Below are 22,500 nucleotides of genomic sequence, written 5' to 3'. Positions count from 1 at the left end.
TCTTGCATGGCCTGCATGCAATAGATTAGCCAAGGCTCTTCATTCCTTTTCACTGCGCCTGCCATTGTAGCCATCTTTAACTTACAGCCTGACAGGAAGACCCACTAGGAGTTATAGATAGTATGCGCTTGGCTAAGAAGCTCACGACATTGCCATCCGGAAATATAACGGACCAACTCACAAAACTGTGTAACCATGAACTTTTATAGTCTCGATAATACAGTTAAATGAGAATTACTCACGAACGAGGATGGCAAAAAACAATAACAAAGACACAAGTGACGTCAACTTCGTTCTATCTATAATATTTTGACCGGATTTTTTAGATTTGCGCAGCGCCTGTTGAGTTGTCGTTAGTCGAGCTCAAGGAAACACGTGATTCCATTGGTTGAACTCTTGAATACAACTCACGATTTGTTTTCTTTTGTGGGAAAAGATTTGTCTTTTCACTTTATTTTTTGGTCAGTGTCAGGCTATGGATAGTGTGCGCTTGGCTAAGAAGTCAACAACATTGCCATCCGGAAGTATAACGGACCAACACACAAAACTATGTGTAACCTTTTAAACGTTTATAGATAGTATGCGCTTGGCTAAGAAGCTCATAACATTGCCATCCGGAAGTTTAACGGACCAACACACAAAACTGTGTGTATCCATGAACGTTTATAGTCAGGTTAATACAGTTTAGTGAGCATTACTCATAAACCCGGATGACAAAAGACAATAACAAAGACCTGAGTGACGTCATCTTCGAACTATCTATAGTCTGGTTAATACAGTTTAGTGAGAATCACTCATAAACGTGGATGGCAAAAACATTAACAATGTCCAGAGTGACGTCAACTTCATTCTCTCAATAGATAGTTCGAAGATGACGTCACCCAGGCCTTTGTTATTGTTTTTTTTTTTTTTTTGCCATCCGCGTTTGTGAGTAATTCTCACTAATCTGTATTCACCAGACTATAAACGTTCATGGTTACACACAGATTTGTGTGTTGATCGTTATACTTCCGGATGGTAATGTTGAGAGCTTCTTAGCCAAGCGCATACTATCTTTTAGTTCACGATGGCTATGCGACGATCCCATGCGCTGACAAACTCAGCAAACGGTAAGCAAGGTCCAGGTTTGCGGGGATGAAATGAAATAGCTGTCTTCTAAAAGAACTGGAGACAAGAGCAAAAGAGAGTAGAATCAACAAAAAATGTGCTCCACCGCCTCAATCCGCAGCCATCGTTAACATAAAGATAGTATGCAGATGACGTCACTCAGGCCTTTGTTATTGTTTTTGCCATCCGCGTTTGTGAGTTGTTCTCACTAAACTGTATTAACAAGACTATAAAAGTTCATGGTTACACAGAGTTTGTGTATTGGTCCGTTATACTTCCGGATGGCAATGTTGTGAACTCCTTGGCCAAGCGCATTCTATCTATACAGCCTGACACTGACCAAAAAAATGACGTCACTATGCCAGTCTCTTGCCACAAAAGAAAACAAATCGTGAGTTGAATTCAATAGTTCAACCAATGAAATAACTTGTTTCCATGGGCTCTTCAAACGACACGCTTCACAAACATAAAAAATGACGTCAAACTGCCAGTCCCAGAGGGTTCTAGTGTCAGGCTATAGATAGTATGCGCTTGGCTAAGAAGCTCATAACATTGCCATCCGGAAGTATAACGGACCAACACACAAAACTGTGTGTATCCATGAACGTTTATAGTCAGGTTAATACAGTTTAGTGAGCATTACTCATAAACGCGGATGACAAAAGACAATAACAAAGACCTGAGTGACGTCATCTTCGAACTATCTATAGTCTGGTTAATACAGTTTAGTGAGAATCACTCATAAACGTGGATGGCAAAAACATAAACAATGTCCAGAGTGACGTCAACTTTATTCTATCAATAGATAGTTCGAAGATGACGTCACTCAGGCCTTTGTTATTGTTTTTTTTGCCATCCGCGTTTGTGAGTAATTCTCACTAATCTGTATTCACCAGACTATAAACGTTCATGGTTACACACAGATTTGTGTGTTGATCGTTATACTTCCGGATGGCAATGTTATGAGCTTCTTAGCCAAGCGCATACTATCTATAAACGTTTAAAAGGTTACACATAGTTTTGTGTGTTGGTCCGTTATACTTCCGGATGGCAATGTTGTTTCCATGGGCTCTTCAAACGACACGCTTCACAAACATAAAAAATGACGTCAAACTGCCAGTCCCAGAGGGTTCTAGTGTCAGGCTATATATGTTAACGTTAGCTCTTTACTCACATTCTCTCATCATAGTCAGGGTAAAATGTGTACATAGTCGTCAGCAGCAGTGCTAGGGACCCTTTGTAAAGCGCTTTGAGCACGTTTAGTGGATATTGCGCTATATGAAATCTAAATATAAAGTAAATATGTGACCAATTGACTCAAAATGTATGTAAGAATCTCAGGCATGAAATGGAACGTAAAGCTCAATATGTAAAACATATCTCCTTAACCCAACTACTTCATTGAGAACAGAGAGCTTTATTTAGAACATTTGAAAGAGACGAGACGTCTTACAGTTTATATTCATGTACATGAACATTTTGTCTTCATCTAGTTCATCCCAAAATAATACAACCCGACGGACACTTATTCACAGGTCTGACAACCCAATTTCTTATGGGCCCATTGTTGTTATGGAAAGCCTGCTACTAAAATAGTTATGCCACCTTATGATTCAGTACGAAACCTATTCATTATTAGTCCTCCGAAGGACGGTTACATACACCCTTCCAAGGATTTGGGAACCAGAAAAGTAGATGACGTGTCGTCACGACTTTTCTACCAACGTGGAACCGGACTTCTAATCACACCGACAACCACCCCCCCCCCCCCCCCCCCCACCCCAATCCCACAAACCTAAACCAAAATTCCTATACCCACACTTATTCCATCAAATAATACTCAGTATGTGATTGGTTTAAAAGCACAGGAAAAAGAATGTTAACCCTTTACATGCAGGGTTCTATTTCACTGGATCATGTTAATATCAAGATAGCAATAGCAGCAATGCATCTCGGGCCTGGTCGTTGGATGCTATGCGATTAGTCAAGATACTCACAACATCCACCAGCCCGATATAACGTACCGTCACCCAAAACTTAAGTGTATTATATCAATTATTATTATTATTATTATTATTATTATTATTATTTTATTATTATTATTATTATTATTATTATTATTTATTATTATCATTACTATTATTATATATTATTATTATTATTATTATTATTATTATTTTTATTATTATTATTATTATTATTATTATTATTATTATTATTATTATTATCATCATCATTATTATTATTAGTAGTGAGAATTACTCGTAAGAATGGCTGTATAAAAACAATAACAAAGAGCTGAGTGACGTCAATGTCGTTCCTTCTATACCGTCCTCTTGCTTTAAGTGATTAGATGTATGATCATAAACATATAAATGCGGCCCATTTCCTTAAACAATATATTATGTTTTTTAATTGAATTGTTTAAAATTGAATTTGTAGTCTTTAAAAAATCATAGAATTTGAGTTAAAGTATATTTCACTCTCACTCTCTCTCTCTCTCTTCCCTTGCACACACACAAACACACACATCACACACACACACACACACAAACACACACAATATATATATATATATATCGTGTTGACTTGAAAAAGGCCAAAGGCAAGAAACGTCGTTTGTGTTGTGTTGTTCCCTTATTTATGAGTCCCAATTACTCCCCTTTATTTTTCTCTCCCTTGTATCGACTCATTCAGACACCTCTCGTTATTGGTTTCGTTGTGAACAATGGAAGTAATTTGTTAAAAAGTATTTTTAAAATCGATTTCCATGGTGTCATTGCTGCTGCATTGCTGGAACCTGTAACAGGCCTGCCTACTATTACATTATTGGAACCTGTAACAGGCCTGCCTACTATTACATTATTGGAACCTGTAACAGGCCTGCCTACTATTACATTATTGGAACCTGTAACAGGCCTGCCTACTATTACATTATTGGAACCTGTAACAGGCCTGCCTACTATTACATTATTGGAACCTGTAACAGGCCTGCCTACTATTACATTATTGGAACCTGTAACAGGCCTGCCTACTATTACATTATTGGAACCTGTAACAGGCCTGCCTACTATTACATTATTGGAACCTGTAACAGGCCTGCCTACTATTACATTATTGGAACCTGTAACAGGCCTGCCTACTATTACATTATTGGAACCTGTAACAGGCCTGCCTACTATTACATTATTGGAACCTGTAACAGGCCTGCCTACTATTACATTATTGGAACCTGTAACAGGCCTGCCTACTATTACATTATTGGAACCGTAACAGGCCTGCCACTATTACTATGGACCTGTACAGCCTCTACTATTACATTATTGGAACCTGTAACAGGCCTGCCTACTATTACATTATTGGAACCTGTAACAGGCCTGCCTACATTACATTATTGGACCTGTAACAGGCCTGCCTACTATACATTATGGAACCTGTAACAGGCCTGCCTACTATTACATTATTGGAACCTGTAACAGGCCTGCCTACTATTACATTATTGGAACCTGTAACAGGCCTGCCTACTATTACATTATTGGAACCTGTAACAGGCCTGCCTACTATTACATTATTGGAACCTGTAACAGGCCTGCCTACTATTACATTATTGGAACCTGTAACAGGCCTGCCTACTATTACATTATTGGAACCTGTAACAGGCCTGCCCTACTATTACATTATTGGAACCTGTAACAGGCCTGCCTACTATTACATTATTGGAACCTGTAACAGGCCTGCCTACTATTACATTATTGGAACCTGTAACAGGCCTGCCTACTATTACATTATTGGAACCTGTAACAGGCCTGCCTACTATTACATTATTGGAACCTGTAACAGGCCTGCCTACTATTACATTATTGGAACCTGTAACAGGCCTGCCTACTATTACATTATTGGAACCTGTAACAGGCCTGCCTACTATTACATTATGGAACTGTAACAGCCCTGCCTACTATTACTTATTGGAACCTGTAACAGGCCTGCCTACTATTACATTATTGGAACCTGTAACAGGCCTGCCTACTATTACATTATTGGAACCTGTAACAGGCCTGCCTACTATTACATTATTGGAACCTGTAACAGGCCTGCCTACTATTACATTATTGGAACCTGTAACAGGCCTGCCTACTATTACATTATTGGAACCTGTAACAGGCCTGCCTACTATTACATTATTGGAACCTGTAACAGGCCTGCCTACTATTACATATTGCTGTAAACCTGTAACAGGCCTGCGCCTGCTACTATTACATTGCTGGAACCTGTAACAGGCCTGCCTACTATTACATTATTGGAACCTGTAACAGGCCTGCCTACTATTACATTATTGGAACCTGTAACAGGCTGCCTACTATTACATTATTGGAACCTGTAACAGGCCTGCCTACTATTACAAAATAATTCGTAAAAGTACGAAATGTTGGCTCCAATTTCAGAACTTCATAAGTATTTCATAGTTAATAAAAACGAAAATGAAAATGAAAATTGATACCAGACGACATAGTTTGGAGGATTTTGAAGTGTTCGTTGATTCCTGTGAAGGTAAATTGATTTTGAAGGGTTCGTTGATTCCTGTGAGGGTAAATTGATTTTGAAGGGTTCGTTGATTCCTGTGAGGGTAAATTGATTTTGAAGGGTTCGTTGATTCCTGTGAGGGTAAATTGATTTTGAAGGGTTCGTTGATTCCTGTGAGGGTAAATTGATTTTGAAGGGTTCGTTGATTCCTGTGAGGGTAAATTGATTTTGAAGGGTTCGTTGATTCCTGTGAGGGTAAATTGATTTTGAAGGGTTCGTTGATTCCTGTGAGGGTAAATTGATTTTGAAGGGTTCGTTGATTCCTGTGAGGGTAAATTGATTTTGAAGTGTTCGTTGATTCCTGTGAGGGTAAATTGATTTTGAAGGGTTCGTTGATTCCTGTGAGGGTAAATTGATTTTGAAGGGTTCGTTGATTCCTGTGAGGGTAAATTTATTTTGAAGGGTTCGTTGATTCCTGTGAGGGTAAATTGATTTTGAAGTGTTCGTTGATTCCTGTGAGGGTAAATTGATTTTGAAGGGTTCGTTGATTCCTGTGAGGGTAAATTGATTTTGAAGTGTTCGTTGATTCCTGTGAGGTAAATGATTTTGAAGTGTTCGTTGATTCCTGTGAGGGTAAATTGATTTGAAGGGTTCGTTGATTCCTGCGAGGGTAAATTGATTTTGAAGTGTTCGTTGATTCCTGTGAGGGTAAATTAATTTTGAAGGGTTCGTTGATTCCTTGTGAGGGTTAATTGATTTTGAAGTGTTCGTTGATTCCTGTGAGGGTAACTTGATTTTGAAGTGTTCGTTGATTCCTGTGAGGGTAAATTGATTTTGAAGTGTTCGTTGATTCCTGTGAGGGTAAATTGATTTTGAAGAGTTCGTTGATTCCTGTGAGGGTAAATTGATTTTGAAGTGTTCATTGATTCCTGTGAGGGTAAATTTATTTTGAAGGGTTCGTTGATTCCTGTGAGGGTAAATTGATTTTGAAGGGTTCGTTGATTCCTGTGAGGGTAAATTGATTTTGAAGGGTTCGTTGATTCCTGTGAGGGTAAATTGATTTTGAAGGGTTCGTTGATTCCTGTGAGGGTAAATTGATTTTGAAGTTAACTATAGCGACTACAATGAGACCAATTTATCTTCAGGTTTCCGTCCAACCGAGTCATCAATCACATGATTTGTTGGTGTTCAGCGATTGGATATTTCTGTAAAAATGTAAACACGCTGCTTTGTTTATGAAATATGGTAAACATACCCATGTGTCAAACTGAACAAAGTGACCAATCGTGATGTTAGATATTTCAGAGGCTGTGAACACTTTTCACTATGTGGGTCACTTTGAGCACATATTCCAATGTGACCAATGACCTCGGGAAGATGGAAAGTTAATATAGATCATCCCCATTTGTATCTCCTAAAAATTACGAATTTTTAAAATGTTCATGTTTGGCAGGTCTGCTGCAACTGGTTTTGACAAAATGTTATTGGACAGAGAACAAAACAACAACAACAACAAAACCACATCATTGAACGCGTATTCATGAAAAGCAATACCGATTAATGTGTTGTTAATGTTGGCTATTTATATACACCACCTTAGCGTACCCAATGACCAGAGAATAACCGGGAAAGCGCTCTGAGCATAATTCGCTAAAAGCATATATTAATGTATATGTATACTCTTACACAGTTAAAGAATGCCACCCTCAATATTACTCGTTACATCAACATTTTCAACAACAACAAAAAATACTTTTTACCTTTGTAAAGCCTTTTATACTTGAGCTTGTATATAGCGCAATATCCACCAAACGTGCTCAAAGTGTTTACAATGGGTCCCTAACGAACAGCAGCACGAAAGATGTAGAAAGAGACATGACGCCTGATAGGCGATAATACAATTTGTTTCCCGACAGAGACAACGCTGTTAACGGCCATGTACTCAGTTTACATCTTTCTTTTTCAAGAACTCAACTATGCGCCGAGCGAGACTCGATCCCATGACCTTCCGATCCGAAAGAGAGTGTCATACCACTAGACCACATAGCATTGAGCACATTTAGTGGATATTATGCGATATAAAAGCTTAAGTAAAGTCAACTGGTAACTGGTCTGACAAAATACCGGTCCGAGACAAATAGGCTTCAATAGTCGTGACGTCACTTCCCACATGAGGACGCATAGTAATTTTGTAACTGGTTCTAAACTAAGGGAACAATGGCGGACGCCCTTATGAAATATATCTCCGACGAGCATGAAAGTGTATCCGTAGGAGTAAAACTGATCATGTTTTGACTTTTATACATTCTAATCACATGACATGTGAAAAAGTTCTATCCAGCATGAAGAATAAAAAGTACCGATTTTCTGTGTTGAGAACCAAGCTGCTCGTTGCTGGGCGGACGTGGCATCAGACTATTGAATCCAATTTGAAAGATTTACAGTCTCGCCCGTAAAGGGTTAACACAAACAGAAAAGGGACAGGAAGAGACTCTTAACCGGACACACTCCCCGCCCACCCCACCCCCTCCTCTCTCCTCCCCTTTTTCCCTCTACAATAATAATAATCATCATCATCACCTTCTTCATAACAAGTGTAGGTTGTGCTATGGTCGTTTGAGGCGGTGGTGGTGGTGGTGGTGGAATAGGAGGAGGTGGAGGAGGTAGGAGGCATTGGGGTCGTTATAAACCCGGGGACTTAATGAAGCATGAAACCTTTAAAACGATAAGAATTACTATAACATTCAGTGCTAGCATGGGTCTGTTTGGTACTAGTCACTTGATCTCGCTAACAGCAGCAAAGACTTCATGCATACAGGAACCTGTTGAGGTGAAACTCGGATATAACAATTTCGGTACAAATAACAAAAAAATAGATTTATTTTTTTAATGAGCTTTTATATCGAGCAATATCCACTAAACATGCTCAAAGCACTTTACAAGGGGTTCCTGGCCAACAGCAACACGTAAGATTTAGGACGGAAACATGACGCCTGTTAGGTGATTTAAATATTTTTTTTCGGACTGAGACAATACTATTAACGTCCAGGTACTCATTTTACACATGAGTACGATCAGAGAATGCGAGTTAAGAGCCTTTTCCAAGGACTCAACTATACGCCGAGCGAGACTCGAACCCAGGACTTTCCGATCCGAAAGTGAGTGTCATTTCACAAGACCACATAGCCGCACAAAAGACTTCGGATTCAACGAGAAAAATAATAATAGAAAATCCGCGGGTTTCTATAATAAAATAACAAAGATTAGTGATGGCAACGTGTATTCAGCGATATCTCGCATATAAAAGGACAACTGACCCACTGTGTTGAAACGTCGTTATATCAGAAATCCACTTGACTACGACAATGAACAAATAAATGTGTTCTCTTTTTACGTCTCCCAGTGTTTGAAATGCTCATGAACATTTTATAATGTAGAGATATTATGAGCTTCCTGTACCGATGAGATTTTAAAAGGATATACAGGTGGTATGAAACCCCAAACGATGTAAAGTATATAATATTATTGTAAAATCGGGGTTTCCCTATAACCAACTCTGTGTGTATATAACAGCTATATCTAAGGATATTGCAAATTGTCACATTCGTTATTACCATGTGGTTTTTTCCCGCTGTTTAGTAAGAATGAATCATTTGACTCATATCAGGGAGATTATATTGTTATATCAAATCATTTACTTTGAGTAGAACTCTACCTACCACTATCGGCTATGTTATGAACGAATACGGCTACATTGTATGTTGTGTATGAAGAGTGGTCACTAACAGCCATATTATAATTATAGTCAATTCAGTGATATTTATATATCCATCCATCCTTCCATCCATCAATCCATCACTCCATCCATCCTTCCATCCATCAATCCATCACTCCATCCATCCGTCCATCACTCCATCCACGCACAAAAAAAACATCATTCAATCTGTTACATTCATCCATCCAAGGTGAGATGATGATCATGATGGGGGGGGGGGGGGGGTTGTTTGTTTGTTTGTCGTTTATTGTTGTTGTTGTTGTTGTTGTTGTTGTTGTTGTTTCTGTTGTTTTACTTTTTGTTTTTGTTTTTGTTTTGTTTTGTTTTTTGTTGTTGTTGTTGTTGTTGATGTTTGTTTTTTGGTTCATGTTTTGTTTATTGTTTTATTTGTTGGGGTTTTTTGTTTTGTTTTGCGGGGGTTTGTTTGCTTTTTTTTTTGTTTTAATGTAGTGGACGTAGACAGGTTGAGAAAGACAAGAGTTGGTTTTATGATAATAGATTTGTAGAATGTCAAACACACCCTGGCCAGGACAAGACCAGCAACATCCTAAAGTGTGAGACAGACAGATGTGTTTTGTGTGACAATGACGAATTGTTGGTGATTTTGACCACTTTTTACACGTTCATTTGAAGGAAATGATGACACGCTGGGGGAATTGGTTTGGAGTTTGTGACGTTGATCAAGTGGTTGGTTTCATTTTGGACAAAGTTGAACAAGTGTCTGGTGGTTGAGGTGGTGGTGGTAAAGATTTTGATGGTGGTGGTGAAGATTTTGATGGTGGTGGTGGTGAAGATGTTGATGGTGGTGGTGGTGGTGGTGGTGATGAAGATTGTGGTGGTGGTGGGGTTGTTGTGGTGATGACGATGATGATGATGATGATGATGATGATGATGATGATGATGATGATGAATGATGACGAGATGATGATGATGACGACGACGATGATGGTGATGATGACGATGATGATGACGACGACGACGACGAAGATGATGATGATGATGATGATGATGATGATGATGATGAAACCCTAGCTCACGTTCAGACAGATGGCTGGGAAAGCTTAGGAGAAGTCCCAGTTTTGCTACATCGATCTATATTTGAAGGACGAGTTTCCTGGCCATAATTTTAAATACGTTTTTGTTCCCAGAGTAAAGCAGAAATATGATTGTTTCGTCATTCCCAGACCTACTATGTCTATTGTCTTTATCAATACATAAAACGGAGTGTATAAATATGCAGGTCTGACATCCGAACCCACTTATGGGCCTAGTTTAAAATTTTTGTAATGGACAATATTTTGCATCATTTTTTTTTTCTTGATGATTACCATAACAAGGAACCGATACGGAATTGGGTTATCAGACTTGCAAATAAGTGCACGTCGCATATAACTAAACTGACTTACAAACAGCAACAAACAAAAATGAACATATCAGCTTTTAAAAAAATAACCAAAAAAAGAACAGAATATCAAACACTCAACGTTTCGAGCTCAAAACCCTTCTTCAGCCAAGAACAAAAAGAATATAGAAATAAATACTTTATTAAAAAACCAGATAGACGTCAGTAATGTATTTACGTTTATATTCTTCTTAATTGTCAATGAATGGGGTATAAGCGAGGTCCTCATTTACATAAACAGTACTAGATATAATTGCTGTTGTGCTTCTGTTATTATTATTATTATTATTATTATTTATTATTATTATTATTATTATTATTATTATTATTATTATTATTATTATTATTGTAAGTATTGGTGGTATTACCGTTGTTGTTTCTTATGGTAATTAAATGGAATCAATTTATTTTTTGGTTCCATTTACCTTGTTTTTCTCACTTTCGCGTATGTTGTCATTAAATTGTAGGAATTGTTGGCTGAAGAAGGGGTTTAAAGCCGAAACGTTTCGTGTCTGATATTTTGTTCTTGTTTAAAAGTTGGTGTATTCATTATTGTTAATTCCTTTTTACAAACCTACTGCTTCTAGTTGATTTGTATTCACGTTGGTATATAAATACAACTTTCCTTTATAGATAGAGGAGCGTGGCACAGCGGTACTGTCTTTGCTTCGTACCCAGAAGGTACCGAGTTCGACAACCCACCTCGTTATGTGGCCAAAAGCATGGAACCTTGCCTTCGCTCACTTTGTGGCGCTGCACTGCGGCTCTGCCTGGGTTATTTCAGTCTATCCTTGGAATGGACCCTAAAGGGTGCGTAAAAAATCTCAACTACAACTGGGATCGATCTTCATCCCTTTGCTTATGAACCAAGTGCGCTATCGGGAACCCTAAATTCTAATCAAACTCATTAACTTTGAAAAAATTATATTCCCATTACCCTGTCGAACTGGATTGTTTAAATTCCGTAAAACTTTACGTATAACATTTTATGTTAATGACCTTGTATTATTTATTATTATTGAGTATAATCATATTGAATGACAAATTACTTGTATCATTAGATCGGGTGCACTCATTCTATGATACACGGGGTGAGGAAATGAAAGGTTGTAATATAAGACCTTAGTCACCCCTTCAAACACTATCATTATCATATTACGTCACATTACATAATATAATCATAATAAAAAAAACAAAAAACAAATTAATAATAATAATAATAATAATAATAATAATAATAATAATAATAATAATAATAATAATAATAATAATAATAATAATAATAATAATAATAATATAATAATAATATACTTTATTCATCCATGGAGAACTTAATATATTTGTGAACATTGCAAAGTAAGTCCCGTAAATTGTGACCTGACGCCAGGTGATGTCGGGACAAATTCGACCCGAAAAAAAAAGTTTATAATCGGAATGATTTGAACAAACAAAAACAAAAAAGTCTGAGTTTTTCTCAGTGTAAGAAAAAAAATTATCTTATATGAACCCCCCCCCCCCCCCCCCCTCCCTTTCTGTCTGTCCTCCCATCAGTGATTGGGTAGCTGGGTCTGTTAGATCTGGCGGAGAGTACTTTGAGATAAACTAACGTCATATACAAAGGGTAGCAAGCAATTGCTATTGTCAGTTTCACGCTATAGTAACAGGAATATACTTCAGCTCCGTGGGCCTCATGGCTCTTAAGGAATACCTTTGGTCTTTTTTTTTAATTTCCATTCTCCACCATAACGCTTTGAAATCAACTCCAAGGGGATATTAGGTGAATGTGGTTATCACAGATTCTGTCCATGAGTTGTAACCAACACAGTGAATACTTTTAAGAAGACGCACACATGTAAACACTTTCTAAAGGGCTCGATGGTTTCTACGAGTGAACAAAACTCACAAAATCAAACAAATCATTTTAAAAACAAGCCTCAACACCGCGACTCACCAGTCCCGTGTGGAGAAGTCATTGTAATTTTTCTTTGTCCACAAGCTTTGGGACTGAATTTGGTAGATAATGCATTCACTCAATAGATAGAACGAAGATGACGTCACTCTGGTCTTTGTTATGATTAATTCTCACTAAACTGTATTAACCAGACTATAGATAGTATGCGCTTGGCCAAGGAGTTCACAACATTGCCATCCGGAAGTATAACGGACCAACACACAAACTCTGTGTAACCATGAACGTTTATAGTCTTGTTAATACAGTTTAGTGAGAACAACTCATAAACGCGGATGGCAAAAACAATAACAAAGACCTGAGTGACGTCATCTGCATACTATCTATACTTCCGGATGGCAATGTTGTGAGCTTCTTCGCCAAGGGATTACTATCTATATGGAAACATATCAGCGTCAAAATCACCCCGACATAATCTTTTTTTTTAATACGAAACATACTTTTTTTACAACTTATACAATTTATTATACGAAGACATATAATGTGAACGTTTCGGATTTCCCCTTTATCAATAAAACACGATGAATGAAACACAAAAGACGATTGAGTGATGTAAGATTTTCCATTCTCAAATCTCTCACTCTTCATCCGTAGTGTTTCATTCATTCATCGTGTTTTGTTGATAAAGGGGAGACCCGAAACGTTCACATTATCTGTATTCGTTTAATAAATTGACGCTTCTATTTCATTTCGTATTGTTTTTATTTCTTTGAGCGTCAAGCAGCAACATTTTCAAATCACCTGGACATAACAATGTTTTGGATCGATTGGACACAAATAATAAAAACTTGAGCTTTTATCTAGCGCAATATCCACTAAACGTGCTCAAAGCGCTTTACAAATGGTCCCTGGCCAACAGCAATATTTAACATGTAAGACGGGACATGACGCCTTTTAGGCGATATTACAATTTATTTTTTTATTTTTTTTTTGACAGGGACAACGCTGTTAACGGCCATGTACTCATTTTACATGTGAATACGGTGAAAGGATGTAAGTAAAGGGCCTTCTCTCAGGACTCAACTATGCGCCGAGCGAGGTTCGAACCCAGGACCATCCGATCCGAAAACGAGTGACATACCACTAGACCACATAGCGGCACAATACTAGTTTCATTACGTCAAATCGAGGTGCACTTAATTGCAGGTCTGATAACCCAATCTATTATGGGCCCACTCTTGTAATGGGAATATTTAAAAAATGGCGCAAAATATTGTCCAATACAACAATGATAAACTAAGTGCATAATTGCGTTCGGATGTCAGACCTGTATATATGTACACGTCGCGACAAATGCAATCATCATTTTGATTTGATCCATTAAACCGAATTGAAGTAAAAAAAAAAAATAATAATAAAACTGCATTCAACAACCTAACGGATCAATACCCCTAAACATGGCCAAAAACGTCTTTTTTATAATTTGGCCACACAGAAAAAAAATAAAAATACTCCATACATCGATCTATAAAATGACCACCAACTTGTCAAAAAATGACAAAACCTAAGACTTCTTTACAGAGCTATTATAAGCTTTTGGGAAGTCTTGGGTTTCAGTATTTATGACAACGTAATGATTATTTTAATTGGAGATCTCTGAAGTAACAATTTCCTGGCTAAAATGTAAAAATGCCTTTTTGTCGGCAATGGTGTAGAATAATCAATCTGGCGTACTACGAAAAAAAAAATAGGTTTTTAAAATTTGGTCAGAAAACTGGCCCTAAAAATCGATTAAAATGACATGCATCTTGCCAAAAAAAAAAAGCTATCAAATCTTCGACTACGTCACGGAAGTCCCAGGTTTAAGAGTTTTTGACACGATGTCAGAGTAGGGGCACCTTAATCAATCGATATTTGAAGGACGACTTTTCTGGCCAAAATTCTAAATACGGGTTTGTTTGTTTTTTTGTTTTTGTTTTTCGCAGTATGGCGGCCTTAGTCATATCCATGTGAATAATATAGTTTGGATATTACCATGACAAAGGCGATTGCACCAGCTCACCTCTGCATGTTCATTGAATTGGAATAAATAAAACTTTACACGCCGGGTTTGGTAAACCCCTCAAGCGACAAAATTATCATTATCACTATCAGTATTGCAGTTATTTCATTTTTATAATTATTGTTGTTACTTTTATCATTATTAACATTGTCACTATCAGTATTGCAGTTATTTCATTTTTATAATTATTGTTGTTACTTTTATCATTATTAACATTGTCACTATCAGTATTGCATTAAGTTTATGTTATAATTATTTTTATTGCTTTATCAATATTAACATTATCAGAATAATTCGCGCACCATCGACTTAAATCGGTTATATAACTTAAATTAAATTGAGTTTTAAAAAAATTATTTTAGCGCTATATCCACTAAACGTGCTCAAAGCTCCATAGCCAACAGCAACACGTAACATGTACAACGAGTCACGACGCCTGTTAAGCGATACTACAATAAAAAAATTTTCGGAAAGAGACAACGCTGTTTTCAGCCAGCTACACATTTTACACCTGAGTAGGGTGTGAGAATGTTATAAACAGCTTTTTTCCAAGGACTCAACTGAGCGCCGAGCAAGGCTCGCACCCAGGACATTCCGATCCGAAAGCAGTGTCACACGACAAGACCACATAGCCGCACGTCTATATATCGGAATGAAACGTGTTCTGGATGGTAAATCAAAAATAATACAATCACGAATATTACATTTTTGTTTTCACACTCAAGAAAAAAATAATTGTGCTCATCCTCATTAATTGATACTATACGTTTAGGTAAAATACTCACATAATACAATATCCAGATTAAATATACCAACACAGACAAAGGTGTGTCATCTTTAACGTTTAACGCCTGATTGGTATCATTTAGTATGAGAACTAATCACCGACAGCAGTTTAAAAAAAACATTATTAAAGAGCTGAGTGATGTCAAGTCCGTTACTTCTATAAATACACAGAACCGTCACCCAAGTATTAAATTTATTGACTTTTATATTATAAGATTCTTGTACTCTTCTGCATAATAAATAGAATAGGATTCAATAGTCTGATGTCACGTCCACCCAGCAACGAGCAGCTTAGTTCTAAACAAAGAAAATCGGTACTTTTGATTCTTCATGTTGGCTAGAATTTTGTTCACTTATTCATGTGATCAGAATGTAAAAAAGTCAAAACATTATCAGAGTTATAATGTTTTTCTTCCCTGGATACACTTCGTCGGAGAAGAATTTCATAAGGGCGTCCGCCATTGTTCCGATAGTTTTTAACCAGTTACTAAGTTACTGAAGTGACATCACGACTGTTGAAGCCTATTTAGAACAAGTCAAATGCCGGCGATGCGGGACGACTCCCTTGGGAGGGAATGAGTTGGATATTTCCAACCCAGCAGGCCAGCAATCTTATCATGATAGCCTTCATTGAAATCACATAATGTAATAGAATATTTGTATGAATATGTGTTCTTTTTAACAACGATTTGTTCTGGAATTTAATGAGTTGACATTATGAATTATCATTATGGAATTTTTTAAAAAATTAATATAAAATATATAGACACACACACACACACACATATATATATATATATATATATATATATTATATATATATATATATATATATATATGTGTGTGTGTGTGTGTGTGTGTGTTGTATAAATTATAAAAACAAAAACCATGAAATAATAGTGCTCAAATTTTTTATAAAAGAAGATATTTATAAAATATTTCAAAAATATTTATGATCAACTTCTACACTATTGTTTCGATCATTCGCTCTCATCAGGAAGTGAAAGTGAATATACATATAATTATTATCCTTCGTAATTGACAAGTACATTTATGCCGGTCTGACACTCGAACGCAATTATGGGCCGAGTTTAACATTGTTATAATGGACAATATTTTGCGTCAAATTATTTTAGATTTCCATTAAAACAGTGAGCCCATAATGAATTCGGTTGTAAGACCTGTAAATAAGTGCACGTCGAGTTGTCATTATGAATTCTCATTATTTGGACAGAATATCATTAAGCGTCAAAATCTATTTTTAGTAAAGCCGGATGCACGTGGTAGAAAAAAATATTTTTAAAACTCTTACGTTTTTTTTTAACAAAGAATAATACGGACGCTTCATAATATATTTGGTATGAAGTCTTAGCAAAATCGGGTTTTTCCTAAAAACTAAAAAAGGGGTGTCTGTAATGAATTATATTTTCAGTAGTTTTTTTTTGTTGTTTTTTTTTTTTTTTTTTTTTTTTTTGTGTGTGTGTGTTTTTTTTTTTTTGTTTTTTTTTTTTTTTTTTTTTTTTTTTTTTTTTTTTTTTTTTTTGGGGGGGGGGGGGGGGGTTGGGTTTATTTAAAGTTTTTTACGGTGTTTGCAACAGATTAAGGTCATATCAGCGCCAGTAAAAAAGGATGAAAGTGGGATAGTAAAAAGGTCTAGAGTTACAATTAAAGCACCCAAGAAAAGGTAAGACTTGGTTCAAATAGAGAACAGATGTTGATTCCAAGAGCACACTATCAAAGTACTTAATTTGAGATCACCTAAAAGTTTCATCCAGACACAAGCACAGGTCCCCACTAAGAGGAACACACTCAAATGTTTACAATCAAACAAAACAAATTAAAGTGCATAACAGAGAGATGATTTACAAGGGAAAAAATATTATCTCCCAAAACTAACTATACATTTGACTGTTTCCCTCTTAGTCAGGGTATCCAGCCATGGTCAGGATAAAAAGTAAGTCATATCATTCCAATACAAAGACAGAAAGCATGTTGGAAAACAAATATAGGGGGATAGAAGACACAGTAAGTACATCCCTGCACACTATGGGAGGTCAGGAACCCCAGCCAGATCAGATGTAGGGGGGTAGAAGACACAGTAAGTACCTCCCTGCCCACTATGGGAGGTCAGGAACCCCAGCCAGATCAGATGTAGGGGGGTAGAAGACACAGTAAGTACCTCCCTGCCCACTATGGGAGGTCAGGAACCCCAGCCAGATTTTCAGTATGGAACCAGTTTATTGTCCAACTCTGGATAGACAAGTATTTACAAATTTGGACCGAAAACTCGTGCTTCAAATATTGATCGATTTAAATGACCCTCATCTTGTCAAAAACTTCAAACCTGGGACCTCGCGAGATATTGATTAAAGTCCCAGTTTTGAGAGTTTTTTGCCAAGATGGGGGTTATTTAAATCGATCGATATTTGAAGGAGGAGTTTTCTCGCTCAAATTGATAAATACGTGACTCTAAGGAGTACGGACGTCCTCTGGTTAAAGCTGACGTGTATATACATACAGGTCTGACATCCGAACCCACATATGGGCCTAGTTTAACATTGTTGTAATGGACAGTATTTTGCGTTGTTGTTGTTGTTTTTGTTGCACTGTTGTTGTTGTGGCGGTGATTGTTGTTGTTGTTGTTTCTGTGGTTGTTGTTGTTGTTGTTGTTGCTGTTGTTGTTTTTGTTGTATTGTTGATGTGGTGGTGGTTGTTGTTGTTTTTGTTGACAACCCTTATGATTGTTGGATGAGACAAACACCAGTAGAATTAGGGATGATAATATAATACAGGGGTTATACAGTGCTGTATGTACGAGTAAAATGTGACCCAATGCCTCAAAATGGTACTATATCGAGGGGATTTATTGATGCTATGCCCTTAGGTAAAATACTCACAACATCTGCCAGGCAGGACATTTACACACCATTACACAAAACTTCGTATAAATTTAAACGTTCATAGGGGGGATGAAACGGACGTCACTGAGTTCTTTGTTATTGTTTTTAGAGAGTCATTTTAACGAGTTGTTCTCACTGAATTATATCGATCAGACTATAAACCTTTAAGGTTACAGCACCAGTTTGTATGTGTTGATTCGTTATATCCGGCTGGCAGATGTTGTGAGCATTTCAGCTAAACTTTACTTACTTTGATTTGTTGATTGGAAATAACATCATATTCATGTATGAATTATATCGGCAATACGCTTTAACAGTCGTAATGTCACTTCCCGCGTAATGACGCATGGTAACTTAGTAACTGGCTCTAAACTATCGGAACAATGGCGGACGCCCTTATGAAATATTTCTCCGACGAGCATAAAACCGTATCCAGAGGGAAAAAAACACATTATAAATATGATCATGACTTTTACACATTCCGATCACAAGACATATGAAAATTTCTAGCCAGCATGAAGAAAAAAATACCGATTTTCTTTGTTTAGAACAACGATGGCCGCCGTTACTGGGCGACGTGACATCGGACTATTGAATTCAATTGGCTAAAAATAAACATTTGAATTGAAATTGAAAAAAGTGGCTGACATTTTGGGTTTATTTCTGTCTTTCCATGGAAGAAGCTGGTGTAGAAAACAAATTCCACGGGATAAACCCAGGACATTAATTTATTGAGTGTTCGGCTATGTGGTTAATAATAATAATAATAATAATAATAATAATAATAATAATAATAATAATAATAATAATAATAATAATAATAATAATAGATCTTTATTGTCCATAAATATGGCAATTTGTCATTTAGTTACACTTGTTATAACGTTATATGATAACTATAACATTGAACAGATACTTCACTCCTACTTATTCTCTCTCTCTCTCTCTCTCTCTCTCTCTCTCTCTCTCTCTCTCTCTCTCTCTCTCTCTCTCTCTCTCTTCCTCTCTTAAGTGGTTAAGTGGTATGATACTCGCTTTCGGATCGGGAGGTCCTGAGTTCGAACCGCGCTCGGCGCATAGTTGAGTCCTTGGAAAAGGGTTCCACATAATTATCTCACCGTCCTCCGGTGTAAAATGAGTACCTGGCCGTGAACAGCGTTGACTCTGTCGGAAAAACATTGTAATATCGCCTAACAGACGCCGTTGTCTCGTTCTACGTGTTTCATGTTGCTGTTTGTCAGGGACCCTTTGTAAAGGGGCTAAATTAGTTTTGGATAACGAAAAAAAAACCAGAATTTCGCAATCCTAAACTTTTGTTACTGCACGTAATCTAACACTTAAACTTTTTATTAAATTAGATTCAGGTCAAAATATTACCCCCAATGCCTAAATGAATCTAATAATAGTAAAAAGCCCTTATTCAAATTTCAGCAGCCATTGTCTTACTTAGGCCAATTTTGAAATGGGAAAGATGGTCACTACCCGACATCTATCACTTTCAGGTTACAAAACCCTTCAGTTCATAACAAAGGCAATTAGGAGTACATTCCACAGTCTTTACAAATTTTCTTTTGATAATCTATTTTTTAAATGGTTTCATTAGATTTAGAATCGTTTCGAAAAGCCCTTTACGTTAGTATGGTGTAGGTTTCAATGAAAACAAACAACTTTGAATTTTTTCCCCACCACGGTCAAAAACTCGTAGTTGTAGTCTCAACCAGAAATGAGACCCTATAGCCATTTCTCACGAAGACCAAGGCTAAGGGAAATGTATCTTTAGACTCAATATGCCTGAAATGAATTGCAACATACGGGAAATACTTACAAAAGCAGAAATAAATTCCAGCTTAGGAAGAAACTATAGCAAAAACTCAGAGCTCAGTCATAAATACTCGATGTGTATCCACCATCTTCTACTTTCGATTCTACAGTCTGTGTTTTACCTCCGGTAAACTAAAAATAACCCTCCTTGTTTACACAACAAACGTGAATCTAGTTCCAAATTAAAATTGGGATAATTCGGAAATTCGAACGCTATCAATCATTAGTACTTCGGAATTAAAATATTATTTTTAAAAAGTTGAATGGTTAAAAACACGAATAATCGTTACTGATACAACAGCAGTGTTCCTTAAATGGTTCAGTACACCAAAATTGGATACAATTATAAATTCTCTATGTGTACAGCACTATCTTTTATCATGAGAGTTGTTGGTATTGAGGTATTAAGAAATATTAGAGTTTGGTAAAACTGGAAAATGTGTGAAACATAGAAAATGCTAATAGTTCTTAAAGATTTACATCCCTGATTTACTCGCTGGGGCTGACGTTTGGGTTATGTCCATCTTCTCATGAAATAAACCGAAGGCGATAACAAAGTCCACGGGATAGTTCAGTCCTTGGAAAAGACTCTTTACTCATATTATCTCACCGCACTCAGGTGTAAAGTGAGTACCTGGCCATTAACAGTGTTGTTTCTGTCGGAAAAAAATGTAACATAGCCTAACAGGCGTCATGTCTCGTTCTACATGCAACATGTTTCTGTCGGTTGGTCAGGAACTTGTAAAGCGCTTTGAGCACGATTAGTGGATATTGCGCTATATAAAAGCTCACGTTTAACCGTCAAGCTCAAGTTTCATGTTTGTGTGTGTAAATTGGATTTCCAGGAACCAGCTCATCCTACAACATGATATACAATGCATACACTCTTGCTTTTTGGAATTCCGGACGTGTTCCCAACCGCTGCACAGGCTTGCGAGTGCGCGTTGGGAACAAAGTTCGAATTCCAAAACGCAAGAGTGTAAAATATCATTTATTCTACACCTCAATCGATTCCCATTTCGTCATCTTTGAATAAAATGCATCTTCAAAACCATTTAAATAATACTTCTTTTTTAAAAATCGGATTTTTTGTGAAATTCAACGTTTGATAATCTGACGTCACAAAGTATTGTTGTAAACATGATATCATTACCCGTTATTATTTAGCGATAGGGATGGAATAATACACGATTCTCTCATCTCTTTGTATTTATTAAACGAGTTATTTTTATCTAGCCCAATAACACAACGAGCTTGCGGATGTAAAATAGACGAAAGATAGTGACGTTAGTGAAAAGTCTTGTACATCATCGGGTTGTCAGATTTTTCTTTCTTGATTTAATAAAAATCGCTTCTTTGTCAGTTTAAGGATGACAATTTAGAATATTCTGTAAAACTAGTGTTCAAATTTTCTAATAAATAAAATAGGTGAAATTAAGTCATTGGGGGGCGGGGACGCCACAATAGCCAAAATGCCAAAACAATTTTTCTCTGTTAAGCGGATTTGTAAAACGCCAATTTTTAAAATCAAAATTTGGCATTAAAAACGCCAGGTTGGTACTCATGTCCGTGATTCATAATTAGAACCAATTCTTGTTTTGTTCAACGATTAAAATGATTTCCCAAGGATCTGTTAAGTGTAAAGAAATTATCTATTGATGCTGTGAGCTTAGGTAAATTACTCACAACATTCCGCCAACCGGATATAAGGTTCCAACACACAAAACTAATGTAAGCTTGAACGTTTATAGTCTGATTGATACAATTTAGTGAGAACGACTCATTAAATAAGGCTGGCTAAAACAATAACAAAGAACTGGGTGACGTCAATGTCGTTACTTCTATAGATAGTTCGAAGATGACGTCACTCAAGCCTTTGTTGTTATATTTTGCCATCCGCGTTTGAGAGTTATTCTCACTGAACTGTATTAACCCGACTATAAACGTTCATGGATACACACAGTTTTGTGTGTTGGTCCGTTATACTTCCGGATGGCAATGTTATGAGCTTCTCAGCCAAGCGCATACCATCGATTGCAGAAACCCTCGACTGCAATGTATAGATCGGATGCGCTTGGCGAAGAAGTTCACAACATTGCCATCCGGAAGTATAACGGATCAACACACAAAACTGTGTGTATCCATGAACGTTTATAGTCAGGTTAATACAGTTTAGTGAGCATTACTCATAAACGCGGATGGCAAAATTCAATAACA

At 36.8% G+C, this 22,500-nt stretch overlaps 1 protein-coding gene across 2 annotated transcripts in view; it reads right to left on the bottom strand.

Annotated features, from left to right (window-relative positions):
- Positions 1-22,500, bottom strand: part of LOC144958215 (uncharacterized) — a 166,655-nt gene that overhangs the window by 134,790 nt on the left and 9,365 nt on the right. The window lies entirely within an intron of this gene.

The sequence above is a fragment of the Berghia stephanieae genome, chromosome 12 (genome assembly GCF_034508935.2).
Source record: "Berghia stephanieae isolate SIO BIC M18660-M18661 chromosome 12, UCSD_Bste_1.3, whole genome shotgun sequence".
Taxonomy (NCBI): Eukaryota; Metazoa; Mollusca; class Gastropoda; order Nudibranchia; family Aeolidiidae; genus Berghia; species Berghia stephanieae.
This window is presented reverse-complemented; position numbering and strand designations above follow the sequence as displayed.